Source organism: Ambystoma mexicanum, chromosome 13, assembly GCF_040938575.1.
Source record: "Ambystoma mexicanum isolate Mex_15411 chromosome 13, UKY_AmexF1_1, whole genome shotgun sequence".
NCBI classification, from domain to species: domain Eukaryota; kingdom Metazoa; phylum Chordata; class Amphibia; order Caudata; family Ambystomatidae; genus Ambystoma; species Ambystoma mexicanum.
Genome location: NC_090938.1, coordinates 365,760,547 through 365,780,551, shown reverse-complemented (window position 1 = coordinate 365,780,551; position 20,005 = coordinate 365,760,547).

Below are 20,005 nucleotides of genomic sequence, written 5' to 3'. Positions count from 1 at the left end.
GTAAAGGTGAACAAAAAACAAAAGGCCATAGTAACAGATGGAAAGTGCTAAGAGCTGAACGTCACTACAATGTAGTAAGGACCCTGAACTTTGTCTAATAGCTGCACAGGTGCTGCAGTATGCAATAGTACAGAAGCATAATGTGTCTTTTTGTAACACAGGAAAGGCAAACATCTTAGAGTGGCAGGATGAAAATTTCCCCTCCTGACGCAATGACTATCTATAGTAACCCCATTGGAACGCACAGTGCTGTGAAACGTAAATTATGTAATATATATTGCTTCATGTACACCAAACACATTCTTTTTTCGGTAAGAGAACATATTGGAAAGGAAAGCAAGGCAGTACAAGCGGCAACCCTTCCACAGCAGCATACGGGCATAGGAAAGGAAAGAAATCTGTGCATGGGGAAATGGACTGCGTGGAAGTCAGAGTGGAGGAATTGGTGAACAATTGTGCCGCTTTAAAGGTTGAGTACAAGGATATATTTCGGATAAAATGAAACAGTACTGGCACACCTGCAGGTGTACTCCTTCCCCATATCGGAGCCCGCCATTCCCTCAAAAACCATTTCATGGGAGACGTTATGGTAATACATCAATCTTTTCCTCCCCTCATAACCAAGTTGTGCAAATCCCCATTTCCCCACGATAAGTATCCACTTCTGCTACCCCTTCCCTTTCCAAATGGGGTGTATGCATGTGTACAAGTAAACGGCAATTATGAGAATGTTGCTGAGTGTTTGTGTGGTATTCTTTTTAACCTGAAATGGGGTTCCGACTCAACGGCACACAGTCCTCGTTGCAATGACTGCAAGTAAGAAAAAGGTACAAGTCCTATGGACACTGCAGCTGTCTGGCCTATCCACAATGACAATGCAGGCATCTGTACGCCGCCAGCAGGCTCTGCATGTCTGCATGTTGTCTACCACCTATCAATGCGTATGGGAGCACATGTTTGTACGTAGTGCAAGTACATGCATGTGTATCTGTTCCTCTGTGTCCTGGTAACATCGCCACTGTGCAGCATATGTGAAGGAACGTTCATTAGGTCGGGGCAACCACCCACACCCTACAGGTAGCTATAGACATAAACATCCCACCTGCTGTACCTAATTAATAGCCAGCGTCACCCAAAATTGTCAGCGTACATGTGACGCACTTTTAGTCAGTAGAGAAGATGCAACCGTATGCATAGGACACCGACGCATGTGCGCACAATGCATTTCGCACAAAACGCGTCCAGTGGACAGCCGTCCCAAAGGTGAACATTGGCGACGTCACCATGCGACTACACCCACGCTGCACGTGGGCCCTTATTTCAGGGACAGGAGCTGGACCCTCGAATACCGGCAAAGTGCAGGGTTTCGGAAAGTACACGCTTGCAAACACACCACAATGTGCCGTTGCGCATGTATATATGTTTTGGAACAAGGTAGGCCTACTTTCTGGGTGGAAGTTGGCCACTGCAACCCTACAAAAGGGCACACTGCAGAGGTGCTGTACAATCAGTTTGCAGCAATTCAGAACAAAGTAGCAGGCCACATAGGTTTGCCTTGTAAGTAATTATGCACCATATCTGTTGTGCTACGTGCATCTGCAACTAATAGCAACCATGTCATTCGGGCTGAGTATGCACAGTAATGGAGAAAATTATGAACGGGCCTTGCTGTGACCCGCAGCTGCGATAGTCCCCATTGTCCCAATCTCATGGGTAGCTAGCGGCAAAGGGGAGTATGCGTACGTGCGTTTCCCCAAGAACGGCGAGGGCCGTTGTCGGGTCTTGCTCCAGTAGTCTTGCGCAGAGGTAGCACGAACACCTACCTCCCCGTTGGGTCTTGGCGCCTGGGAGGGTATGAGTAACCACAGGCCACCGCGACCCGCCGGGGAAAGAGGGTTAGGGTCCACGGCTTGGATCGGTAGGGGGAAGTTAGGATAACCAGGTAGAGGATTAGGTTGAGGTTATGGATGGGGATGGGAATGAGGGAAAGGCGTTCTGCACTGGTTCTTCAGGAGGTGCTGTTATCTCTGCTCATACACCTCCACTCACACTCTCCACACTAGCAGTGCAGATTCTGGTGTTTTGCTCATTAAACATCTAATACTGATTAGGTGCTTTTCCTGCAGCGAACACTACAACATTACCTTCATGTTGCATCTTACATACTATGTAACCTCGTGTACCAGAATTACTTCACATGGTACTTTAAACCCAGGAGCGGCCTCGAGGCCCATCAACAACATTCCCTCATGTTGCACTAAGTCATCGCATTCACAATACTATAGTATCACATTAAATTGCACTTAGCTTCAGTCCGTAGTTCGCGTGGCTCTTCCCCACAACCTGCTGTTCCCATGGAATGCCTTTTCGAGTTGATGCGGAACTCTGCTACAGAGAAAACACACTATGAGTTTCGCATCATGCAAGTGCACATACAACATAAACGAACATGAGCGGGGGGCCGCCTGTATACATTATCATCAGCGGTTTGGTGCAACTACATGCACTTCGTGTCTCTACCACACTGTCACTGTAACCAGTGACTCAATAAGGCTAGACAGTGCTCCGGTTCCTGTCTATAAGTCTATGCAGTGACACGTTCACTTTCCTACACGTTGTGACCGCAACGCTAAAGGTTTCCCCTCCATTCCCAATGTAAATAAGAGAGAGAGGACTTATCTAGCACTGCTGGCGGGGCCTGCAGTAGAAGCGCAGGCGGGGGAATGGCCCTGCTGACGGCAGCCTGCAAGAGCTCCCGAGTTCCTTGTCTGCCTTCTGCGATGCTCCGTAGCACAAGCAGGGGCTGTTGGACGTGACGCGCGCATGCGCGTAGCATTGTGCGTGGTCCAGTTAGCTCCAGAAGGCCTATGCGCACTTGAGCCTTCTGGGTAATGTAGTTCCAAGCTGTCCTGGATGCCTAGAGTGGGTTTTCTTCTAGTTTTCCTGCATATTACACAAAGGAGGCTCTTAAAGTAGGCATGCCTTTTCCTTCTGTAACCTCTACATAGACATTTACCCAGAAATACATTGTTTAAGGCTTTGTCGACTCCTTTGCTGTTGCTAGCCACTTGTTGGTTCTTGACAGCTGTGTCCCAATGAAACAGAAACATTCTTTCTTCCCTTTCCAGTAACTTGTTTGCAGCACGCTGTCATTGCGTACTGTTGAAAAGTTCCACACGCTTCCACCAATGACATTGAAGAGCTCTCCATGTTACAGTATCAATTCTGTACAACAGTCCTCTGTGTACACACCACAACCAGAAACGTTGTTATGCAATCCCTCTGGCTCCACAGTCCCATTTCCATGGGCGCCATACTGAAAATCCCGGTTGTGGCTTTCGTGCTTCGTGCAAGCGTGAGGGAATAACTTGCAACCAGGGTAGGGGGAGTTTGCTGTAAGGGGTGGCTCTCAAAATAGCTTTTTTTTAAAGATGCTTCTAGAGAAACACTTTTTTTCACTTTTTATTTGCTTTTTTGTGTTTTCTTGTGCAGACATTGTTACAGTAAACTCTTCACCGCATCTTGTAGATGGGCAAACAAAACAGCATTACCAATGGGCGACAAAGAAATGCCATTTGCTTGGAAAAATTCTGCATTTCCACAACCAATGAGGTCATTGTTGCAGAGGAACATCCCAGCAGCGGACACAAAATTAAACATGCTTCTGTTGATCAGACAGCTGTCATGATGCCTACCCCCGGGGACCCAGACCAAGTCCAGCAACCCCGGAAGCAGGCATCAAGTTATTCTAAGCAAGCCCAACAACCCCTGCTATTGGCTATTTGGGTGCAGTCCTGGCGCCTATGGCGTCAGGCTCATATGGAGAGTCAGTCCTGGCGACATAGGCGCCAGGCTCATAGATTAAAATTTACCGGAAGCAGACCAGGCTGCAAACTCACTTGATGCAGACCATGCTGCAAGAGCTCCAAGCCAAAAGAGGCTTGGAAGGGACTTCTTTACCTGGGGACTATTTTTTACTCGGGTGGGGCTGGGGAGGAATACTTACCTCGGACTACTTTGGAGGCTATTTAAACCACACCCGAAGAGCAGCAAACGCTTCGCGTTATTCTGCATCCAGCAGCGTAACGCTCACCGTGCCTGCAAGTCTTCTGCCATGCCCGCCTCGAGTCTGGAGCTCCTAGAAAAAGGGAGAAAGAAGGAGAAAAGTTTAGAACAAGAGCAATACCTTTGATCCTTACCTGAATTCCCAAACCATCGCGCCTTCAAGCTGGAAGAAAGAAGTTATTTTATGCGCGACGCCTCGCCTGCTGCAACGCCGCGCTGAACTCACTGGCCTTCGCAGCATCTTCACATTCCACCGCATCCTTCTGCATGTTCCCGCCGCACTCCGGCACCTAAGGGGAAGACAAGAACAGCAAGGTGAGCCAAGGGAATACACAGAGGCAATATTAGTTACCCCCCATAGACATACCTGATTTTACCACCGGGGGTACTATTCCTCTTCACGGGTTGGCACAGCTTCCACTGCATTCGCACCGAACCCCGGCCCCTAAGGGGAAACAAAAGGACAGCAAGGAGAAACAAAGGGACAAACAAGGGTAAACCTCCTCACCACAATAGACTTACCTGATTTTACCGCCGGAGGCATTATTCCCCGAGACTTCATACTTTCTCTCAGCACCTGAATAAGGGAGAAAGCAACAGATTACATATTATCAATACTTTATCGAACTGTGTTGGATAAAACAAATCCTTACCTGAATATTACCGGTTGCCACGAGGAACTCTTCACTAGGGTCAAGCTGCAACCTGCAAGGAATCGGACAAGAGTGAAAGTCAGACATTTTAACTCTTACGAACTACATACCTACGACGTCTTGCCGGGAATCTCAGAGTCAATATTGTTCTGGAACTCACCAATTCCTTCGAGCCAGTGAAGCAACTGGTTATCTACGCGCCCCTGCGCTCAATGCAGGATGGAGAGCTCATCTTTCCAAACCATCAGGTGAGACTATAAGAGGGTACATCAAAGCTGATCAGTGGGGAGAACAGCGGGATTGGGGGGGTTTAACGCTCAACTCCACGGGTGGTTAATTCCCTTTCTCCATTTGCAGAAGAATATTCCTATGTGCCAAGTAAACGAAGCTAGGTGGGCCAGTCCAGTCAGTCATCTCGGCACTACGCGTCACATTGGTGGAGACCGCAGCTGTCCAGTTCAGATCGACGCCCCTGTGGGAGCCAGGTGAGCGTAACAACACCTTTCTTCTTCGGAACAACTTCCAGGAGCAATGTTACATACTCTTTGTGGTGTTATGGATGAGAAAAGCAATGTGGCAGAGGGAAAAAGCCTCTTCACTAGTTTTAGCAACCTCTTCAGTTGATGGAACAAGCCTAAACAAGACATCTAACCCATATGCAGGCCACCATAGTGGATGACGATAACATCGGCTCTAGCAAAAGTGGCCAGGTCTTTGCAAAGTGCATCCATGTCGGCGAAACTGTGCTCGTAGACACCGTTCTACAATGTGACCACTCCTTCCAATCTGAAATTGTCAGCAAGTTTCTTTCCAGGGCATACTTGTGCAGATTCGGTAGAAGGGCACCACCTATAGGCTACACAATGAGTTTCGCCATGTCAGCCAGCCTCACCACGCAGAGTGTAATGTACAGCAGTTTGACCACACCCACAGTACCTCATTGGATAATCCTGAAAGTCCCATGTCCAGTGGCCAGCAAGGTAAGAAGCGCAGATTGTGGCACGTGCGGTGCCCAAAGTACCGGAAGCGCCGCACCCCACTAAAGCAGGAGCAGTCCTTCTTCCCTTTGCCCTACCTTTTGTCCAGCACAACCTCATTGGGTACAGATAAATGGGCCCACACGATTCCACCAATGCCATCCAAGACATTACCCTCTAACACTGTCAGTTCTGCACAACACTTCATAGGTACCGTTACAAATTCAGCCTGCTAGTGTGCTGTCTCTGGACAGCACCACCAGTATAAAGTTCAGCAAAAGATTGCAAGATTTGTGCATCCACATTCATCCACTTGCACACTCATCACCACAAAAAGGAGGTACGGAAACATTTTCTGCACTATGTGTATGACTGGGTTATTAGTGCCTCTGTGCATGGTATCTGCCACTGAGTGGCCATAGCATTCTTTCAAAGCATGCTGGTTTATTTCCCATCCCCTACCATGGAGTGGCACTTCAGTGATATGTGCTTGCAACGTTCTCATTTAGCCATATGATACAGGGTAATATCGAAACAGGAACTCTCTGCTTTCCTTCCGACAATGCTATAAAATGTTTTCCCCACTAACCCAGCTCCTATGAAAATCGTAAAAAATTCCACCATTAGCAGCATTGAATGTATGGTACCAAGCCAAAGCAACTTTCCAAAAGATCACTGTTTGCACAGCTGTACTTCTGGCTATGCCGCACTATTGCAACCGGCTCTTTTTAAATCTGGCCCCTTCTACTTTCCACCCTCTGGAACGCATCCAGAAGAGGAGTGTGTGACTTGGGATGGATATCTCTCCTGCACTGAAATGTCACCAATAGCACCCAGTGGCTGCGAGGAATAAAGTGAGAAGACTGCATTCATGCGGAAGGCCTTCTGGCCTCTGGGACCTCAATACCTTCAACTGTAACTCCCTATATATTTGCATGCGCAAGCTCTTCCCTCATCTGCCTCCAACTCCCTCAGGGTCAGGCGCTTCTGCAAAAAAACTAGTCGGTGGTTGTTGTGCTTTTTCACCTGCGTCCTCCCTCTGCAACAGCCTCCCTGGCTGCACGACACTTGAGGGGAACTATTGCCTGTTCTGGATGTATCTCAAAGCCTTTCTCTTAGTGTCCGCTGCTTCTGCTCCTCTCCCTGGCTAACTGCCCGACGTAACCTGATTCTGCACTACTTACCTGGCTACTCTGTTATGTCGGGCCCATGTTACTTCCCCCCACCAGGCAAACCTCTGCACTGGATTTCTAGCAAACCCTGCACTTGAGGGCTGTTTTCTATATGCCTAACAGTGCATCCACCACCTGTTGTGTGCACTTATCCATGCACTTGGCACAATAGGCCCTTATTTTTTTACTTATTGTCAATTGTTCTTCTTCCTATGTACTGTACCTTCCCCTCCCTCCACCCATGCACTTGGGCGATGTAAGTCACACCTGGTCTAGTAGGGTTGTTGTCTCTGTTTCCCCTCCCTTGCCTTGTTGCGCTTTGGTAGACATGTGTGTAGGCGCATTACGAATGCCATAGCATACAATTGCACATCATATGATATCATACACACAATGCATGCACCACAGTAAGATGCCTGCCACTTACTGTGTACACTGCAAAGTTGTTTTTTGTTTTCTGCAATACCCTACTTACTGCACACTTTTCAAAAAATATTGCGCACACGCAGCACAGCTTGCATGTTACTAACTGCAAATAAATACATACAGTGCATGCATACACCCAGGATGCCTGCCCCTTACCTTGCACACTTCAACATACATTTCTGCACTTATTTGTGCAAAGAGACCTTCTTGGTAAATGTAAAGCAGGGTAGGGGTTTGGGTCTGTAGTACTGTCTCAGAAAACAAAATATTTTTTTTGTCCTGTTTCTGTTATGTACGTGCTTGCACACAATTATTTTTTTCATCTCTTTCGATGACTTTCTGTTTGCTTCTCCTCCTCACATTTGTACGGACTGAACATCAACGCTTCTCTTGCAGTTCTACAGGATTGTCTGCAACGCTGCATGCAGAGTGGCAAACAAAACAGCATTTCCAATGGGGGTCAAAAAATGCAATTTCTTTGGAACCATTGCAAATCTTGCTCGTGAATGCTGTCATAGCCGGTGCAGAACATCCCAGCACTGCACATAAAGTCACACATGCTTCTGTGTATGAAACACCTCCCGACCTCTGGACGTTGGCAATTTACACCGGCATGGTCCCATGCACCTCTTGGTGATATGGAGGAGAAAATCACCTTGGTAGTGGGAAAAATCTGCATCACTGCTGTCATCAACTTCTTGAGGTGACGGAGCAAACATGAGCACAACATGTATCCCAAATGTAGCACTCCATAATGCATGACCACAACATCCACACTGCCTACAGAGGCCACACATGTACAAAGGAGAACCATGGCACTGAAACCCCACTCATACACTGTGCCCCAAAAAGCCTCCACTCCTTCCAATGGAAAGTTAGTATCAAAGCCTCTTTCCATGGCATACCTGTGCAGATCTTGCACAAAGGTATCACCCGCAATGAGCACTATGCTTCTGTTTATCTCTGTCAACCTCACTGCATCAAGGTTTGGAGATATATATCACCGCCCATTCCTGTGACCCATACCCTTGACAACTGATTGGATAAACCCCACAGTTCCATTTTCAAAGGCACCATGCTCAAAAGGGCAGATTGTAGCAAGTGTGCCTTCCTAGCTACAGCGAGGGCCACACCCCAGTAAAGCACAGGTACTCCTTAGTCGGTTTCCACTATTGTATATGCAAAACTCCCGCATTAGGTAGTATGCTATAGTCACACACGTATGTAACATTCACATCCAAGACCTCCGCATTGAACACTATCATTTCTGCACTACACTGCAGACGTACCTTTACACATTCACAGTACAGGTCTTGTGTCATGTGAAAGCACCTCCAGGTAACAGCTCTCCAAACCGACGCACACTTTCAGCATCCACATTCACCCAGAGCGGCACCACCAACTGCAGGTAGCCATAGTTTTTTTTCCTCCCAGCACTCCACCAACTCCAATGATAAAATAATTCAAAGTGCATTACAGTAGTTAGTAATCTGCGCAATGCACACTACTCAAGCACATACACTATGCAGTTGAACCCTATGCACTGGTACACACACACTTTCTCACCACAGCACTCAGTGGACACACTGCAGAACTGGTCACTCCATAAGCTCCTGCCATGCACTGGCAAATGTACCATATGCAAACAATGAGCACACCCATGTAATAAACAATGCATGCACAACTCACAACCCACACATGAAATGCAACAATCTGAGGAGTAGTTGCAAGCAACCCACATAGCTGTTCGTGTAAGGCTTCTAGCCATCCATCCAAGACGCTACGCCCTCCCCAGACACAGCACTTCCTAGTGAGCCCCACGTTGTACTCCTCATGTCATGTGTAATGCATTTCCCATCTGCAATTGCACCTGCCACCTTCCACCCTGGCCACATCTTTGCATGCATGGCTCATGATGTTCGGTTGCCTATGCTGAACGGTATGTGCGTGCCTCGGTACATTGTCCATATTGCGACTTTCTGATGCTGCTCACTTCCTTTCATGGGGCAATGTGGTCGAACGCTTTCTCAAGCAAGGGTCTTAAAAGGGCCTAACCATTGCAAACGCAAATGGTGACATGTGGCTCCCTATTTTGCAACAGGTGCAATGGTGAACACCACATGCTAATGTACGCATAGCAGCTCACTTCTGCTGTTCTACCAAGTGTACAATGTCCACCGCAACCAGTGTGTGCTACTCACCAACTTCAAATGCATGCAGAATAACAACTGCATCGCTGCATTATGTTGTGGTGGCTGTGATGAAGGCTTAGACTGTTGGGTGCATGGCCTATGGCCTTCGGCCATGCACCCAACAGTCTAGACCTTGGGCACACTCACCACAGTATAACAGAGGCATGCAGGTGACCATGTAGGCATGTGCCAGAAATCACAAAGATAACATACGCACCAGCACTTCCACCCAACTGCCTCACCATAAAGCAGGGAGGCAAGGACACGTGTTCGACTTACCGTAATGCAGAAACATATCGCTGTGTTTGGCACCCCTACCCACTTCCAATCACAAAGCATTATAAGCATGCCAACCAAACAAGACAATCTTCACAACATTGGGCCTGCTCCCAACACTCTAGTACGTGCATTGAACCAATGGTGAGTAGTGAATGGCAACACTTACTAATCTGCGCAATGCACACTACGCAAGCACATATACGGACCAGTTGCACCGTGACCTCTTCCACATGTACACTATTCCGTTAGTGCACCCAGTGGACACACTGCACGACTGGTCATGACAGTATCTCCTCCATACACCGACAACTGTAGGTTGTTCTACCAATCACCACACCCATGCAACCAACATTGTGTGTACTGCAGCCGAACCACACACAAAAAGCAGCAATGTGGCACATGCTTTCAACAAGTGGTCATATCTTTTCAACCAGTGGACATACTTCTCTGTGCTAGGGCTGCAGTCATGCATCGCTGGGCCTACGGACTTACCTCACACAGCACACCATAGTACACGCTATGTTAAAATCCTCATGTCTCATGGAATGCATTCCCCTTCTGCAAATGTGCCTGCTACTACTCATCACAGAAAGACATCGCCGCTGTAGCTGCCATACCATAACGATGGCTGCCTGCAATGACCACACAAGATTGTTGCCTGTTGAGGTATCCGCGCATTGGCGGAGCATGCACGTCTAGCGCTGGCACACCACCGTCTTCTTCTAATGAGATATGTCACATGAAGCACTTCTCACTCTTGAACCCTTTCCATCCTTTCTTCCCACCTCCAGATGCCGTACACTATGTTTTTCAGCCCCTTTCCCTGCAGCATTGTCCTCCTATACAACATGCCGCCGTCATGGAACACCTTTGACACACATACCGTCACCGCACACTGTGTTGCAATCAACAATTTCACTGTGCGGCAAACAGGCAAATGGGACGCCAGAGAGGAACCAGATATGACTAAATTTACTGAGCACACTGCTGTGTACAAGAGGCCCACCCATGCACATAATGGCTTAGAGCCTTGCCACACACACCACAAAACTATCCTCTGATACACCATGGCAACGTTTCCTAAAACCTTTCACGCACAGCATGCTTCCCTCTAGCCAACCACCGGCTGCGTCCAATGTTCGCAGACAGCACGGCATACCGCAGGCAAAAGAGACTTCGGTGCGTGGAGCAAAAAGGGAAACATTTTTGGGGATGTATATTTCAGTTCTTTGCAACAAAAGTACTGGTCCGATTTCCACCAAGCACACAAAAGTACACTTTCTGACCCAAGCCTCCGCTCCTGCCGCAAATTTGGTGAAAATCCGTCCAGCCGTTCGGGCTGTAGCCGTGCGCAACGTTTTTGCACATTCTGTCAAAGGAAAAAATAAAGATTTGGGACTGCCCCTATAACTTTTCCCCCCCTGCACCAAACCTCACCCAACATGGCGGAAAAATGTTGAGCCGGCCATATACTTTTTTTGCAGGTTTGGTGAGGATTCCTCCAGGGGGAGCGAAGTTATAAGCCGCCGAAAAAGTGCTCTTCCTATGAGTTTAGCAACTTAACCAAAACTACACGGCTGCTACAGCGGACCATGTAATATATATATATATATTCAATGATTATTCGGGGGAGGGTTCCCAGAAAGTCAGTAAAACCAGCAGCGCATTTATAGAATTGAAAAAAACATAAAAAGTAAAGGTTGTGGAGCCAAAATAACATATTTAGTTAAATGGTTGGGATCTCCTGACAAATTCAACAGTTGGGTACCCGCCGGATCCCTAGAGACCACAGTCGCGTAGCTGGGGTCAAAACAGAGTCTGCATCTTTTTATATCATGCTTTCCATCAACGCTTCAGCCGAGACATTTCCAGGGAACAAAATATTTAACTCCACCGTGAAACTGGCCAAACCCGTAAATCTAGATGGGCCGTGGAAGTTCAGTATGTCCGATCGTGGGACACTTTAGCCCTGGGGTAAGCACTTTAGTCCTGGGGGAAGCAACCTTTTTTATAAAAACGAACAAACTCTCTGAGGCTCTGCCTAGTTGGATTTCACGAGGGGTATTATTGAAATATCCCAGAACTTCTGAGAGTCATCAACAAGGCTGTATCAAACATACCTGAATATGAGGACACAATGCTACAACTAGACTCCGAGCAGTGTAAGGTTTTTCTACAGGGGCCAGACCCTTCTGTTTTCAACAGCGGGGAGACTGCGCAATGTACTGGGGACTGTGCAACACATTGGAAGTAAAGAACCGTGGGATTATATCCGTGCCGACATTAACAGGGTTTTATTTTACAGCTTATTGCTCTATTCAGCGATGTTGTGGATTATCAACAGGTGGGGGATAGCTACGCCCCGCTACTTAGAACCGTGGAGATTAAAGGGAACAACGATATTGTGAACATTCAATACAACAAACTCGACTATGTTCCTGTGTGTAAAAAACATTTTGATACGATCAACATACATATAAGTGACGACCAAGGGCAGTTTGTATCATTTAAATACGGGAAAATCTGGCTGTGGTTGTACTTCAGACGCTCTGGCTGAAAGATTAATAAAACAGCATTATAATGGCTGTGGTAAAGAACTATGGACACCCTGGTGCCTATATGGAATAGTACATGAATCAGGCCGGTTACGGCAATCAGCCATATTTTAGCCCAACTGCCGTCATGTATGGTGCAGGGCTCGTGGTTTGTTTAAAAGTATTTTTAGACGCATGATGCCCTTTCTACATCCAAGTTTTGAATGATTTAAGCCGCATGTGAAAACAGCTGCCGGCAATATTGCAAAAGACATTGTGGGAAGCTTGATAGCTGTGGTTGCTGAGCGGCTCGTCCAAAAGAAAAAGCGGGGGCAGGACGGATCCAGCCTCATTTATAAACCACGTAGGAGCGTTAATAGGAAGAAGTCGGCATCTCTGCTGCACCCCCCCCTCCCACTGGAAAAGCAAATCAAAAGCCTGACACGCACAGACGAATAGGAAGAAGAAACATGTTATTTCTAAAAGGCACAAGAGCAGAAATATTTTTTAAAGAACAATGGCCTTCTTACACAGAGCCTCAGGGGACTATGTAAAATCAGAACTCAATCTTTTTACAGTGCCCCACACAGAGACCAGCATTGATAAGAAGTTTCTTTATCAAGGTCTCACCTCTGGTTGCTCTATCACCATTAGCCCCCATAGAATTCTTTGTATCGGGCTCGATCGACATGCATCTGGATTTGAACGATACGCTTCTGCATCTAACCTATAAAATAACAAAGGCAGATGGAACCAGTACCGCGGTTACAGCACGTGTGGGTACTATCGCTTATCTGATAGCCAGCATGTTTAATCAGGTGGACCTGATGTTGGGGCGATCGGATGATAACACATAGCGATAATATGTACGCCTACATGACCTACATAGAGAGTCTGTTAAATCAATGATGTCCTGGATAAGCAGCTCTCTGCAAGGCATGTTTACCGCGATAACCTGGGGCATTTTGACAACACAGCTCTGGACGACGATAACAACGGATTTGTGAAAAGAGACCATCACGGCAGGACCAGTAGAGTATTTGATTTACTGGGCCCCCTACACGCCGACCTTTTCTTTCAGGATAAACTATTGATCAACAGTGTTGATCTTAAAGTGAAACTATCCAGAAACATTGATGCTTTTTGCCTCATGAGAGGGGACAACAAACAGTACAAACTAGTCATTGTATCTGGCAGTTTATTAATTAAACATGTAAGCGTCTCTCCGACTATTAGACTGGCGCATGCAGGGGCACTGCAGATATCTAACGTGAAATATCCTGTGGAGCGAGTCGCTCTTAAAGTCATCAGCAACCCTACCAGTAGCTGCAGCACCACAACCTGTTTCTGCAGCTCCCAATGATAATCATCATGGGAATTGTTGAAACAACAGCGCTTACCAGTGCTTAAGATTAAAAACCTTTTAATTCAAACAATCTAACATGAAATATGGGGCTCTGCACAAGGACGGTGTTCCAATTCCTGCCAAAGCATATACACCCAATTTTAGACTGTAGAACATAATCAGAGAGTACATGGGAGTGGTGGCTGTCACTGGAAAGCACATGCGTGATGTACCAGTTTCATTCACACGCAACAAGTATGCACTCGCTATACAGAGCTGGCCTTTGATCTAAGACCCAATAACGCATCAGTGGGTCATTTCAACCTCATGAGGAGCAGAAAACTACGTGCTGGAATAAAATTTGAAAGAAACCTAACAGCCACACAATTCCCTGCTAATGTGGAGCGTTTTCGATAGCGTTCCTTAGATCAAACACACAAAGAAACATACGTTTTGATATTTCATGGATACTCTACAGATAAAAGGAGTTTTGCGTAAACAGACATGCTCGAAGAACATTTCATGGTGTGTATGCCAGCCATACATGTCCCAAATGCCTATCTAGAAATAGCCCGGTAAGCCTGGTGGTGAACACTGATCCTCAGGCCCAGGCTGGAACACACTCGATAGCTTTGTGGCTGGAGGGAATTCAAACACTGTAACATGAAATATGGGGCTCTGCACAAGGACGGTGTTCCAATTCCTGCCAAAGCATATACACCCAATTTTGGACTGCAGAACATAATCAGAGAGTACATGGGAGTGGTGGCTGTCCCTGGAAAGCACATGCATGATGTACCAGTTTCATTCACACGCAACGAGTATGCACTCGCTATACATAGCTGGCCTTTGATCTAAGACCCAATAACGCATCAGTGGGTCATTTCAACCTCATGAGGAGCAGAAAACTACGTGCTGGAATAAAATTTGAAAGAAACCTAACAGCCACACAATTCCCTGCTAATGTGGAGCGTTTTCGATAGCATTCCTTAGATCAAACACACAAAGAAACATACGTTTTGATATTTCATGGATACTCTACAGATAAAAGGAGTTTTGCGTAAACAGACACGCTCGAAGAACATTTCATGGTGTATATGCCAGCCATACATGTCCCAAATGCCTACCTAGAAATAGCCCGGTATGCCTGGTGGTGAACACCGATCCTCAGGCCCGGGCTGGAACACACTCGATAGCTTTGTGGCTGGAGGGAGATTTGCCAGTTTGGCGCACTTCCTGCTACACCCCATATATGCCGGAGTGTTAATGAACTATGTAAAAAGCATTGCAAAATATTTACGTTATATTACTGTACCAGTTCAAGACTCTAAAGCCATGACCTGCGGTCAGCACTGTATATTCTTTATCAGCCAAATGTCCTAATGTAAATCGCTGGTGGCTGTTTTGAAAATGTATTCGAGCAATTGCATGCAAAACAACCAAATGGTGACCAGATTTGTTAATAAGATGTTATCTAATGTGTATAGATATTGCAAAATGTTTATACTGTGTCAAAACTGTAAATGTGGATCGTCTATATATTGATACATCTATCAGTAAAATAGTTTTTAAAATCAACATGCATTGTACATTGATATACATACTAAATAATATAACATAATAAACAACCAGCCATGTTTATGAATTGAAATTTTTATTAATAAAAAGACATATTTAATACTGAAAGAAAAGAAAGGTAATAGCAGAATATAGCAGAGAGGAATCACACACATTCAACAAGGGGCACCCCACATTATTCAGATGTCCATATAGGCTAGCCTCAGCCCTGGCGTGGTCTAGACATTTTAGAGGGACTGCTTATGGGGGTGCTTTGACGAGGAGTTGCAGGAACCCCAGTTTTTAGCCGCTCCAGAAGGAGTAGCTGGATAACATTACCCACAACCAAAGTCGAAATATTTAAATCGGCCACCGCCAGCATTAACTCATTCTAGCCAATGGGTGCATTTATTGTAGCAGTAGGGTTTCGGTTTGTAACACTTCGTACTAGATTGTGCACGTTCGAACCCCTTAAAACCCAGTCTTTATAAATAAACTCCTCTCTTTCGGTGCACGCGGCCACATTCTTTGCAAGTTGCATTTTAGGTAGCAATAGTGCCGCATTAGGTCTATAGCGTTGGCTAAGAGTGTTTACCACATCAGCCACATCAGTATCTGTCGCTGGTTGTTCCCCTGCACTGCTAGATTCTTCTGGCGGCATGTATAAAGTTAGTTTGTTTTTCTCTGCATCGCTGTGTCGGGCGTGGTTTAAGTATCTGTGTAGAATATTCAAGTATAATGCCGCTTTATCATGCGCCGATATATCAGATCTGTTTAAAACATCCTTCATTTCCGAGTCGAGACACTTGGTAGCAACTTTTTGTATATCCCAATCAGTCGGGGGGTGTGGGAGTTGTCGGCTTGTCCACCAAATACATTTTGTGGGTGTGTTCCATAATTGACTCCCGAGCAAGCTTGTGATTAGCGGTGACACTATGCCAATGAGCGATCATATGAACCCACCCAATAGCGAGACCACTTTTCATTTAGCCGTTAGCGATATTTCCTTTTTGAACAGTTTCTTGATGACCTTTTTCGAGACACTTATTTGATGGTGTGTTAGTGGGTCGTGTCCCTTTAAAGTGTTCTGTGCAATCTCAGCAATAGCGATCAACAAGTCGTCGGAGGCCATGGCTAGAATGGCCTTGTGTTGTTGAGGGGTGGCATGTACAAGCATTTTCAACAGCACAATGTTTCTTTGTATGCGTGTTGACATGGTGAAGGCGCAACAGGGTACTGACGCGATATTGTGCTCAATGTTTTTTAGTTGTCTTTCTCAGGATATAAACAGCCGGCAACTCCGGTGGAAATATATCGGTGCACAATCTCAACCAGGAGATATCAGGACTTACTGGTCGCGTCTTCAAAAGCTTCCATGAAAAAGTGCGTTTTGGTTGGATACATCTGGATACATCTGGCAGGCTATGAAGGCTAGTTGCTGTTTATCCCGTTTTTTAAAAATAACTCTATATATCTAGCGTTTAGTGTTATCGATCTGTTACTCTTCCCCTTGTTAAATAAGTTTTGGACGATAACATATGCTCAGGTTGCGGTAATGGGAATATTGAGTAAAGGCTTTTTCTAGTTCGGCATTCAGACCCCTCTCGGTCATCAAATCGTCCACAATAATCATATTCACCACGCTCGTGGCAATAAACAATCGTCGTTTAGCATCTCAGGCCTACCTTCTACAAACCGAAGGTGTTTAAACTGCTGTTGCAGGGTGTTGTAAAGAGGTTGCCAGCAGCTGTAAAACCTATTCGGGGGCATGCAATATCACAGTGTGGGTGTTTTCTGAACTTTTTTTGACAAAATAACTTGCCGCAGGTAGAAGGGCCTGCCAGCACACACGCAAAGGCGTGTTGTAGCCTGGTATCCATAATGAAAAATACTTGCGCATTAGCGAAGCATGCACAGATATCTAAGTATGAGCCTCTCAGTGAGTTTAAATCACATCGAATGGCGCGCCTTTCAAGCTTCCAAAAGTTGATAAAACAAACATTACTACATCTGTGTGCTTCTACCTGGCGTTTAAGTGCTAAGTGAATACTTACAAATGAATTGTCATTCTTTACCTAACACAAAGCTCTAAATGAAAAACATGATTTACATCTTGAAAACTGTATTAAACGTATACAATATATATCGCACACAACATAGCTTTAGAAGTTATAATGAATCATTCAGCATATAGCGCCCCAGCCCAGAGCACCTGTAAAAAACTCTGTTAGCCTTTGCCATGTATTCCACAGTACCAGTTTTCAGAAATAAGAGAAGAATTCCGGGCATTGGAGCCACAGGGCCCCTTTGGATCATACAAAGGAAGAACTCCATGTTGTGGGGGCACCAAGACACTCCTCGGGACCTGATAGGCAAACCAGAAACAAATCCATGTTGTGGGGCCCGCAGACACTCCACTGGCCCCATGGGCAAACCAAAAAGAACGTTGATCTTAGGGGGACTCCCCAGACATTCCTTGGGGCCCCCCTCGGGATGAATAAAAAAAAAGACATTCCATTGATGAACCAAAAAAACTTTGATCCTAGGGGCCCCCCCAGAGATTCCTTGGGCCCATACAATCAACAGTCAAGATGACCCATCCTTGGGGCCTTTAAAACATTCATGATTTGTTGATCCCAAGTGGGCCTGTTGATGCATTCACCAAAGAACTCTGAAGCATATGCCCCCCAGATCCATTGGGCTTTACCGCTGTAACAGCACTGTCGGACCCCCATCCATGGGTCGTTGAAACATTCAAAATGTGTTGATACGTGTACAACAGACCCCATCCCAGCATCCTCAAAAGCCCCAATAGAAACAGGTTGCATCATTCCATTCACCTCAGGACATCCAAGATTTGTTCAACCGGCTGCCAAAAGCACCATTTCTGCTCCATCCTGCCATCCATGATTTGTTGAATCACTTGTTCTACAATTCACATCCAGAGATTGCGACGCTTGCACCATCAGGATGATGTAGGCCATTTATATAAAAACAGAGAAATATAGAATCAGTACCAGAATATAAGATCATGAGTCTCGGCGGCTTTAAAAATGTCAACTGCCTGTGTGATCTGTGACACATTTACAAACCAGACATTCTTTTCTAAAAGGCACAATTATATTTTTAAATCATGACATGCAGTTAAGAAAACAACACAGCAGCGACTATGTAACCATCAGGTGCAGTGTGGACAGTTGGACCGTTAGGGACATCCGCGGGATCACCGCTGCATTGCCGCCCTGTCCCTAATGGTCCAAACGGTTGCACTGTCCCTTACTGGACCAAAAGGCTGCACTGTCCCTACTGGTCCAAATGGCTGTACTGTTGCACTATCCCTGATGGTCCAAATGATTGCACTGTCCCCGATGGTAAACTGTGCTCTCCAGCCAATTTGAAAGAACTCCTGTGTTTAAAATAAATATTCAAAACACAATATTACGTATCTAGTGCACATTTGTGTTTTAAAAATGGACACACACACTTTGCAGGAATTGGTGCTCGTAAATGTTGAATGCAGTATGTGCTTAACACGCTGAGCTATCTTCTGAACCATCACCGCACCCAGGTTTTATCAAAATGTATTTCAACATTGGCTAATGTAAATGTTAAATATAGTCCCGCAGAAATGTGCGTCGTCGGGATAGTTTGGTCAGCGCATAATTGACAACAACAGCCGTGCAATAGGGTTAGAGCTGTATCGGTGAGCAGTAAAATCTCCAGCCAGGTGCTATTTAAGTTTAGTGAACAATGTAAACAACCCATCCCAGAAATTGCTAAAGCACCCAAGTGCTGTGCTTTCAAATACTGCATCGCGTAACTGAAATAGAGTGCTGTAAACTACCATATGGATATTTACACATTTTCACACACATTGCTTGAAACAAAATACAAGGTATTTGGTTAGTGGATGGTAATTGACAAACACGTGCTGCGTGACATTTCACAAAGCCACGTGTAGCTAGCTCTAAGGCTTTCATTTACACACAGAATACATCCACCGGGGGAACCTTGGTGAGCAAACTTTCCAAACGGTCCTATAACAAACATAAAATGCATATTGCAACAATACAGACTGGCAGTTCATATTGAGCGTAAGCATGTTTTGTTTCAAAATATCTGTTTGCCGTCGTTGAATAAAAATACATCGTGCTAGATTCTAGAACAAACTTTAAATAAACTGACTTACATATTGCCCTGCGCATAGAAAAACGCATGTATTTTGCTTATCCGGTATATTAACTAGCTGGTAAAAACACTTGGCTTATCCTGCATATTACATAGCTGGTCTAAAAACACTTGGAACTGCAGCGTCACAAACACATATCTGCACCTTGAGCATCTCCATTGCGCTAGAAATACTCTTCTCTAACTTTAAATAGGTTATGCTTTTAAAACATAGCCCTCCTGCTCAGAAAAACAGTTATTTAGTTATAAGCCTTAAGCCATAAAGACTAACCATGTTTTGTTTTCAAATGTCGGTTTGCCTCATTTCTAAATAGAATCAACTCTATTTGGGGCTTGCATATGTCCCAAAATCCACAGTGCTGCTCTGGCAGTTTTCCAAAACATGGGTTTTAAAGACATTCAGTTAATGCTCCCCTTATGGGAACATCCCTCATCTTGCCAATGACAATTTTCCAAGTGCAGGCTGCCAAGCCCTTTAAAAGGCCCATCAGTCATGGATAATATGCACCATGAATGGCCTGAATGGCTGCTTATTAGACACACCACCCGCATGATAGCTTGCTCTTGATTACAAAAGCCTGGGGGGAGGGTGGGGGTCCTGTGACTTTACAATGAAT